The sequence below is a fragment of the Lycium barbarum genome, chromosome 9 (genome assembly GCF_019175385.1).
Source record: "Lycium barbarum isolate Lr01 chromosome 9, ASM1917538v2, whole genome shotgun sequence".
Taxonomy (NCBI): domain Eukaryota; kingdom Viridiplantae; phylum Streptophyta; class Magnoliopsida; order Solanales; family Solanaceae; genus Lycium; species Lycium barbarum.
In genome coordinates, this window is record NC_083345.1 from 29620724 (window position 1) to 29631739 (window position 11016).

Consider the following 11016-nt stretch of genomic DNA (forward strand, 5'->3'; position numbering starts at 1 on the left):
AGATTGTATTACAGCCGTCCTGAAAGTATATAGCAAAACTATTAATAGGAGGAAGGCGTATCTTGGGCGTAGGCGTGCACATGAGATAGTCTACGGCAATTGGGAGGGCTCTTTCAAGAAGTTGCCGAGATACATGGCGGCTCTACAACACTTCAATCATGGTACTGTTATTGAATGGAAGCTCAAATCGAAGTCTGGTGTGCCCGCTAATATTTTTGATTTTGGGCATTCAAACCATGCATTGATGGTTTTGCTCATTGTCGGCCTGTAATATCAATAGATGGAACACATGTGTACGGGAAGTATGACATAAAGCTGTTAATAGCAGTTGGAATGGATGCAAATGGAGCTATATTCCCTCTAGCTTTTGCAATTGCAGCTAATGAGAGCATTAGTACGTGGATATGTTTTTGGACTACTTAAGGCAACATATTATTAAGGATCGCATGGGAATATGTGTGATATCAGACAGAAATGCTGGCATATTGCACAATATGTTCAATTTGCAGGGGTGGCAGCCACCCTTTGCCTACCATCGTTATTATTTAAGGCATTTGAAGGCAAACTTCCAAAAGGCATATTGAACCCCAGCACTTTGCAATTGGATGTGGGCGGCTGCAACAGAGCATTAGGAGAAGAAGTTTAACCTGCAAATGGACATTATTAGGCGGGAGAATGAGGAAGCCTTCCATTGGTTGAATGCAATTGATAAAGACAAATGCACATTACACCAGGATGAAGGTAGGCGATGGGGTATGCTGACAACAAACAGCTCTGAGTCATTCAATGGCTTGTTGAAATCTTCACGGGGACTACCCGTCACCGCAATAGTGAGAATGACATTTAAGCAGGTTATGGAGCGGTTCGTCAATAGATCAAAAGAGGCCAAAGCACATGCAGCAGCAGGTCTAAGATGGATGCCAAAACCGTCAAAACTGTTCGAGTACCACAAATATAAGGCTCAGAAACATGACCGGATGGAGTACAACTCTGCAGAGCACATATTTGAACTCACAACAAGTGTGCACCAAGTTAAAGGAGGTAACGTCTACACAATTTGTGAGATTCCAAAAACATGCACATGCGGCTAGTGGCAATCATATCACATGTCATGTTCTCATGCCTTCAAGTGTTTTATCGCAATGGGAAAGAACGTCTCCCCATATATGGCTGAGGAATATACAGTTGAAAATTATGCAAAAATGTATGTTGGAAGCTTCTACCCACTTGGTAGTGAGAGTTATTGGCCACCAGATCCATTTTCAATAGTTGCAAATAAAGCATTTATCCGTAAATTCAGAAAGAATGCATACTCGCGTATTCATAATGAAATGGATGTTCCACCGAGGAGATACACTTGAAAATGCTCATTTTACAATTATGTTGGTCATGATAAGCGCAAGTGTCCCTTACGGCATGGTGGTCAAACTACATCTCGCGGTGAAAGTACCTCTCGTGGTGGAAGAAACTTTTGTGGTGGTAGATCTAGTGGTGGTGGCACATCTCGCGGTGGTGGCAGAAGATCAACTCAAGGGCATTAATTGATGAATGTTTTTTAAGTTTGTTTTCTTACTTTGATGATTGTATTTTAAAAAGTTTGGGTTTCTTATTAATAAACAAGTTTAAGTATTTTCATCTACTCAAGGCTATGAATGATGTAATTTAATTAAGTTTTTTTTTTATGAATACTGCTATTTTGACTAACTTTTGATTAATTATTAATTAACAAGTTTAAGTATTCGTAAAGAACTTTAAGCTAATAACACCGAGCCTTCAAACGAAAATGGCGTTCAAGCACTTTTCAACCACTAAAACGGCCATCCGAACTTTTGTGTATCCTTGATGTATTGATCCTACCTTATTAATTGCACAAAAATAAGTAGGGTTCTATATAAAATATTGAAGTTTCGGGGTCTCGAAGCATGATTAATCTATGGTCAAAATACGTTAAAAAGAGTAATGGAAGAAGGGTTAACCAAAAGGTCCGGAAAAAAAAAAAGACGAACACTATAGCGCAGTAATTTACTGCGCTATAGCAGTTAACGGAGTCGTTCCCGTTATCTTCTTTAGCGCAGTAAATTACTGCGCTAAGGTACTTCGGTAACATTTTTTTTTGTTGGGGTATTTTGGTTCAAAATGGTTTTTTTGGGGGCATTTTGGTTCCGAACCCCCATAAGGGATGTTTAAACTTAATTTTTTTTTAGAAAGCTTGGTTCATTCATGAGTTTGCTCTACGAACAGATTGTGTTGAACTTGAAACTTGCTTAGTGACTTGATCCTGGTTTCTAAACCTATAAATGAATTGATGTACCCCTATTAATGGGATGATGAACATAATCCATAATGAGTGATTCGGCTATTGTGTCATGATTTCTATTGTTTGTGTTTTTCCTAGCTACTCAGAAGGAAGGATAGTCACTATGGATCCTAGTGGGGTTAGCTTAGCGATTCGGGAGGAAGAGTGGTCATCGAGAGTTCGTCACCCCGGTGTGGTATTAGCCTACCCATTCGGGAGGAAGAGCGGCAATCGAGGGTCCGTCACCCCGGTGTGGTATTAGCAAGCTATTCGGGAGGAAGAATTTCCATTGGGGTATATAATCCCGATGTGGTACTTCTATGCAGTTTAGGGAACCTTAAATGTTCATCCCTTCGTTATATTGACTTGGGCTTGTATTGGCATGTGTTATACTTTGGTTGCCTGTGAGTGGCTTGTTGATGATCTTGAATTCATGATTGAAAAGACTTAAACATAATAAATGGCATTAATGAGCTGAAGGTGATTTATTTCTTCGTGAATGAATTCCATTAATGGTTTTATTGAGTTGATGATTTATTCTATCTCTGAATTTCAAACTGCTTTAATTGACACTGTCTTACTAATCCTTATTAAACTATTTTGTTATATTAACTATTGTCCCGGAGACACTCACTGAGTACCCAGTACTCAGGCATACTGAGTACTGGGTAACATTGAGAAGCAGGTTCGTGATACGCCTACGACTTAAGAGAACTTGTTGCTTTGGAGACTATTCGGTGAACCCACATGATTGTTCGTGGGGCACCATTCTATCATTACATATTTATTTCAGTTTTCCGGGTTGTGTCCCTATGAGTGAGACATTTATTAAATATCTTATAAGCTCCATAGATAGTTGTCAGATTGTGGGTAGTGTGTTGGAGTCTCGTATGACTCATTGCGGCATTTTGCCACATTTTACAACTAAATATTTTGATCGGACTTCTGCTGAAATTATCTCTAAGGATGATTATGCTTTCATTCAATTATAAATGACTTGTTTAATATTTATTAAGACAGTTGCGTTTAATATTTTTATTAAGACAGTTACTTAACAAAAAGGGTTAGGTGTTTATTGATTACAATAAGGTGCTTCCAGTGTCGTGCATAGCATCGGATGCCTGCGTGGGCCCTGGGTGATGATGGTGATTATAATGCAATATTAGAAGCTGATGATAGAGTTATGGGGAATCCTGTCCAACTGGTTGAAACAAGGGACATCAGTAACTTCTTGCTTGACACTGATATGACTAAGATGAAGTCTGTAGGTCGGAGATATACCTGGTCCAATGGGCGTATTCATAGTAAGATTGATAGAGTTATAGTCAATGCTGATTGGATGCAAAAGTTCCCTAATATTGAAGCGCTTGTTATGGATCCTGGCTGCTTCGATCATTGCCTTTTGATTGTACAACTGGAGGATCCACCTAGGCCCACCAAGAGACCATTTAAATTCTTCAACATTTTGACTGACCATGCTATGTTTCATCAGCTAGTACAATCAGCTTGGCAACTACCTAGGCATCACAACTCTATGGCTCAGGTCTGGTTTGGGATCAAGAAAGTGAAGCACAATTTGAAACTATTAAACAAGAAGGAAAATTCAAGTATTGATGGGAGAATAGCTGCTGCTAGAGAGGAGCTGAATGCTATCCAAGCTTTGATGAAACAACCACCTCACCATCCAGGTTTATTTGAGGAAGAAAAGGAAAAGAAGCAGAAATTAGAACACTGGATACATGTAGAGGAAAGCATACTTAAGCAGAAATCCAGAACACAGTGGCTGAAGTTGGGGGATGCAAATACTAGATACTTCTATGCTTGTATGAAGGGAAGGCTAGCCCAAAACAAGATCCGTAACATGGTGTCCTTAAATGGTTCAATACTGGATACTGAAGATGATATCCAGGTAGAGATACAAAAATTTTATAAGAGCTTGCTTGGTAGTGCTGCTAGCTCCCTTCCTGCGGTAGATCACAATGTCATGGCCTCTGGTTATGTACTGAATAGGAATTAACAGTTGGAACTGATTGAGCCTGTCCTCAGGGATGAAGTAGTTGCTGCACTGAAGGAGATTAATGACAATAAAGCACCAGGTTGTGATGGTATGAATGCTTGTTTTTTTTTTTTTTAAATCCTGGAACATTATAGGGGAAGATGTAATTCATTCTATTTTAGATTTCTTTACTACTGGTAATATGGTCAAGCCTATCAATTGCACCACAGTGACACTTATCCTAAAAGTAAAGAATCCATCCACTATCAAAGAATATAGGCCCATATCCTGTTATACTACCCTCTATAAAATAATTTTCAAAATCATTACCTAGAGGATGCAAAATGTCTTAGTAATAGAGTTGATCTTGGTCAAGCTGCTTTTGTACCAGGAAGGTTGATAACAGATAATATCATGTTAAGTCATGAAATGGTCAAGGGCTCTGGGAGAACAGGGATCTCTGCTAGATGCATGATGAAGATTGACATTCAGAAGACTTATGATTCTATAGAACGGCCATACATTGAACAGGTGTTGCTTGCTTTAAATTTCCCGGTCATCTTTGTCCAGTGGATAATGAAGTGCGTCACAACAGTAGCCTATTCTATTACAATTGTTGGTGTCGCTACTGAACCGTTTGATGCAAAGAAAGGTCTAAGACAAGGCGACCCAATGTCACCTTATCTGTTCGTGATTGCCATGGAGTATCTCATTAGATTACTACATAAACTGAGCCTCGACAAGACCTTCAAATTCCATCCAAAGTGCTCTAAATTGAAAATTATTCAGCTTGGTTTTGCAGATGATTTGCTTCTGTTTTGCAAAGGTGAAATGCACTCTGTTAAATTGCTTCATGATACTTTTCTTACTTTCTCAAGTGCTTCCGGTCTCAAAGCCAATATCCAGAAGAGTTCTATACATTTTGGTGGAGTAAAACCAGAGGTGCAACAACAGATATTACAGACGCTTGGATTTGTACAGGGTGAAATGCCTTTTAGATATCTAGGCATACCACTCAGTACCAAGGGAGTATCAGTGTTGCAACCACTAATTGAGAAGATGTTGAGTAGAATCACCTCATGGACCACTAAATTCCTCTCCTAAGCAGGGAAAGTCCAGCCAATTAAAAGTGTATTGTTCTCCATGCAAACTTTTTGGTCATAGATCTTTGTACTCCCAAAGAAAGTGATCCAAATTTTGGAAGCAATATGTAGGAAGTTCCTGTGGACAGGGAATATCGGGCATCTAGGAAGGCTTTGGTAGCTTGGGAGCAATTATGCAAGCCCAAATCAGCAGGTGGAATCAACATCATTGATATGTTTGTTTGGAACAAAGCAGCAATAGCAAAGCTCCTGTGGAAACTGCAAAGAAGGAAGATAAATTATGGGTCCAATGGGTTCACAGCTATTATGGGAAAGGCCAGGAGGTGTGGGAATACCTTCCAAACCAAGCATCCTGGATGTTTCAGAAGGTGTTTAAGGCAAAGAAGTATTTTTTAGAAGCAGCATGTACAAGAAGTTACTTGGGGTATTTCAAAAGGTTACTTGGAAGAGGATTGTGTGAAACAACTATGGAGCAGCAAAATGAATATTTGTGACAAGACTTGCAATTCTGAATAGACTATACACCAAAGATAGGCTCACTAAATGGGGTATGAATGTTGATCCGAAATGTGTCTTCTGCCAGGACACTGAAAGTCGAGATCACTTATTCTTTGGATGCCCTTACTCTATTCACATCTGGGAAAAATTGATGTCATGGCAAGGTGTTCATAGACGGCATATGGACTGGCAAGGAGAGTTGCAGTGGTGCATCACATCTGCTGGAGGACATTCACCTCATGCTCACCTCTGTAGAATGACTTTGGCAGGGTTTATATACCATGTATGGCAGGAAAGGAACAGGAGATTCAACGTGTGGATCGAAGTAGAGAAATGATGATTCGAACCATCATTCAGGAAGTGGTGTTCTATGCAAGCCGTAGACCTCAATTAGCATCGAGGGTGGCTAGCCTGAATTTCTACCCTTTGTAATGTCCTTTGCATGGTTGAAAATAGGCTAGCTGGTAGATGAGATTTGTGTAGTTGTTGCTACCGTGTTATCAGTAGCAGTGGTATGGTTTCTGTTTTGTAATTCCCACTTTTGGTAATAAAATTGCTAATTTACCCAAAAAAAAAAAATACTAGTGTGGTTACAAAGACAAGAACAGCACTTACAACGGTTGTTTCAACTGCTAAAGGCAAGTCACAAGATGCTCATATCGACTATTCATGCTACCTGGCTTGAGAGAAATCAGAGTTTATTTGAAAAGACTAGCAGGAAATTGAAGGATGGAGCTAAGGGGTATTGCATATACATGCAATGCCAAGTCATCCACTGAGATCAGAAGACCGCTTCAAGTCTATTCCCTTTAGTTCCTTTGTATTTGTTCTACTTAGCTTCTTTCAGATTTTGAGGTGCCATTTACTCTACCAAAAGGATCGAGGGAGGTGTGCCACTAATCCTTGAAGGTAGCTTTACGGTTATTCAGTTTGCTGTAAGTTCTAAATTTGGAGAGCTAGCATAGTTTAGCACTTATATCTAAGCTGTGGTTTGTAATACTAATTTGGCTATTAATAAAAGCTACATTTAATTACCAAAAAATGATGCACGTCTTGTAATACTATTAGACCTACAATATTAACCCAATTCAATTTGACCGAATTAAAAGCAATAGAACAGTTGAATCGTTACCTTCAATTTGTCCAATCTGGTTTTCCAGTCCCTATAGGCTCCTATTTTTTTCCCATTACAACAATTGGAGTGACTAGAACATCGAAGCATCACAAAAGAGGCAACGATACAAATATTGGTGGGCTTTGGCATCATATGGTGCTGCCATCATGCAGAAAAATAGTCGAAGTTTCAATAATGTACTCTATTATGTAGCAGTTTGTCCGCAGTACAGCTCCGCCACAGCCATTCAATGAGATTTGAGGCGCTCATTCACCAGCTATTTAACTTTAAAATTATGGTAAATTGCAATCTAACAGGCTGTTATGAACTATTTTCGGTCTCCTCCAAATGAAAGGAAATATTCTTCATTCAATTGGAAAAATCTTAGGAATACACTACTACATAAAAAGGTACAATCTGGGAATGAAAATAACAGAAGCAACTAGCACTGTTTATATCACAAGGCTAACCTTGTAACATTGATACTTCATACACAGGCAAAAGTACCAAGCATACAAAAGCAGCAAAAGTAAACTTAACAGATTAAAGATCAAAACATAACTAGATAATCATGGCATAGTACCAGTTTTGCAAGTAATGAGAAAATCCCGACTAAAGACACAACGATACGAGACAAAACGCTAACAACTAGAAAACATGGAGAACAGCCTCTTCAACATTCTTCTTCCAACTCCGAACAAGACCCTGTACACAATAAAACAGCAAACAGAATTTATAAGTAACACACAGAGCAAGTGTTAGATACAAAGGTAAACACAAAAAGAACAAGAGTCACTTTATAGAAGGGAAATGGCTTACCTTGTCAACAGCCAGCTATGATCAACAATCTCCAGAGGCAAAATGGAACTTTTAGGAGAGAAACAAGTGGAACAACCACTTAGGAGAGACCTAATACATTCATAGGAGGAAAGCTCAAAATAGGCAACTTACCTAAGAGCAGGAACAGAAAAGGATATAACTAACTTTTACGTCCCACTTACCAATTTTCATTCCAAAAAACAGAAAATGGTGAAGGGGAAAACAACTTTTGAAGAGGAAAAAGTATGAGTTAGATCCTAGGAAGGAAAACAAACAACAAGAACACTGACCAGCCAATTCAGGCATAATGGATTTGTAAGGAGTAAGAGGTACTTAATACTCTATACAGTAGAGGTTTTTGATATTGAATTGGAAAGAAATAAGGAAGGATCCTAAATTCAAGGTCAGAGGGCCAAGAATTTGGTCAGTGTATAAAACAAAAGTCTGAAAAAAAGCTGTCCACCTAATCTGATCAGAGCTCTAGTATATGTACAATATGTTTGACCAACTTAAAAGCTAACTGATTATGAAGAGACAACAAGGAAAGAACAACCTATTAAGAAGAGTATAATCAAGAACGAGAATTCGACATCATAGTTAATGTGATGATCTGCAAGAGCATCAAAGATCATTGAGCAACCAGTCCTGCAGGCTCAGCAAAGAACTGCCAATAAACCAAATACTGCAATAATTTCTTCTGTCCATTGACCACCCCTCGAACACACCTCCATGTCGTTGAACCACTACTGAATTTAACCGCGTCCGCACGGAAGACTACCCGGAAATGTTGATCAACCTGCCATTGCTCATCTCTTACAACCTTAACCAACCCACTATAACAACTACTATTGTAGACCTTCCACCGTTGAACCAAAGCTGCTCTCCACCACAACAAAACCTAAGCAACTACTACCAAGTCAATCTAAAGATTGATTTATTCACCTATATACAATCTACTAAAAACCAACTAACTTGCAAACTAGATAACTGCCTTATTTATTCTTCACTACCCCCTCACCAAACATTCATCAATCCATAATTTCAAGATTGAGAATGCGACGAAGAGTCTGTGTCGCAGAGTCAGTACTGTCAAGTCCCGGAGACGAGCTCCGCTCCCGGGTTGGTGATGCAGGTGCAGATTTAGCAAAAGTTGGCAAATCAATATCAGATGGTGAACTAGGCAATTCAAGTGAAACCGTCCTTTTCGGCTTAACGGAAAATTTGGGGATTGGTAATGAACTAGGTGGAGGTGAGTTTGAGTAAGCTGGACCAGCCCAAAGTTCAGAATAAGCAAATTCATCATTCAAAGACTCATTCTTTATCGAATCAGCACCATTTTTTATGTTAATTGGTATCGAAATCACACTACTAAGGGTCGATTTTTTCGACTTTTTTGGAACTTCACCAGTCTTTTTAGTCACTGCTGTTGAACAAGACCTTAATGGGGTTGGTAGTAAACCCACACCCGACTCAAAAGTCCTACAATTTATCTCCTTAAAACCCGACCCGAATGACCCGAATCGACCCGGAACTTCACCCCTTGTTCTATCATAGTAATGATTCTTATGTCGAGCAACAATAAGTGTCTCCATTTCTAAATTTAAAAATAACAGATTCAACTCACTACTCTATAGTTTATCCAACAATAAAAAAAACTGAAGATCTATCTAATACAGTACAATAAGGTCTGTTTGGGTGTTTAAAAATGCTAGAAATCTTAAATCTTCTCCACAACCACCAGAACACAAGCACATCCAAATGCACTTTCACCAACAATTCTTCCACAAACATATACTTGTGAATATTACCACTTTACTCTTCAGTTTCTTCAGATCTATCAACACAAAACAAGAAAAATGAAAAAAAATATAAGATTAACCCAAATACTAAAAACAAAAGCCCATGATAAAAAAGTTAATAAAAATTCAGTAATCAACAAAATCAAGAAATGAGATTTACCTGATCAACCCCAAAAAATGTACAGTGATTAAAGAACCCTGAGGGTCTTTTTTCAAGTGCAATTTTATAAGAGATTTATCTTAATCTTATAATCTAAGCTCTATATTTACTCTTTTGTATGTTAAGATGATAATATTTGTCAGTACTAATATTTTGTAAGGGAGCCTGTGCTCTTTGTATATCACAACTCTATTGGAAGTTCAGCCACTGATATTTTAATAGAATCTCCGGATATGAAATGTACATTTACTTGTATTTAAATTGCATTACAGGTCCGAAGCTACTATATTACATAATTAGCCTCATAGGTGGGTTGAATTACAAAATGCCACTACCCTTATGTTTATTAACATTTAGGGGTAGTTTGGTTTAAGGTAAGCTGAGTTATCCCAGCACTAATTTTTATATCACGTTTGGTATAAATTAGTGCTGGGATAAATTTATACCTTGTACCAAATATGGTATAAAAATTAGTGCTGGGATAACCCAGCTTATACCTTCTTAACCCACTTATACTGGGATTATTTTATACCATCTTTTAGATGGTATAAAATAATCCCAATAGATGGGATAAATTAGTCACGGGATTATAATCCCGGGACTAATGAGTCCTTAAACCAAACGACCCCTTAGAGCCTGTTTGGATGGGCTTATGCCTATAAGCTGCAAACAGCTTATAAGCTAAAAGAAATAAGTTGGGGAAGTCTAACTTTTTTTTTTTTTTTTTTTTGCTTATAAGCTACTTTAGATAAGCTAAGTCAAATGGGTCCAATTATTTTTTTGAGCTTATTTTAAGCACAAAATGACTTTAAGTTGGCTAGCCAAACACTCAAAAAAAGCTGAAAGCAGCTTATAAGTCAATCCAAACGGGCTCTTATATACTCTCCCTGGTCCAAAATAATTTAAGTTTTAGACTGAGTACATGTATTAAGGAATTTGTATTGATTAAAATACCTTTAAATAAGGGGGATTTTGAAACTATAACAAGCATTAAATTTGTTTCTAGAATTAAGAATGTGTCAAAGATAAATTTTAAAAAAAATACTTATTGATAAATTAAAATCTCAATTATTTTGGATTAATTTTTAAAGATTAAATTCTCAATTATTTTGGACGGAAGAGAGTATATTGCAACTTTTATCATTATAAAATACTACATGGAGCTGGAATGGCATGATTCTTAAACGGATAGAGAAAAATTAAATTAAAGCCTATTCATTGGTGGTTCAAC

At 37.8% G+C, this 11016-nt stretch overlaps 1 long non-coding RNA gene across 1 annotated transcript; it reads right to left on the reverse strand.

Annotated features, from left to right (window-relative positions):
* Window positions 1–7356: 7356 nt before the first annotated feature.
* Window positions 7357–10001, reverse strand: LOC132610915 (uncharacterized). The gene is made up of 3 exons (XR_009571366.1): window positions 9786–10001; window positions 7827–9660; window positions 7357–7712 (listed from the first exon to the last, which is right to left on the reverse strand). It is a non-coding gene; the product is annotated as an uncharacterized LOC132610915 (long non-coding RNA).
* Window positions 10002–11016: the final 1015 nt, after the last annotated feature.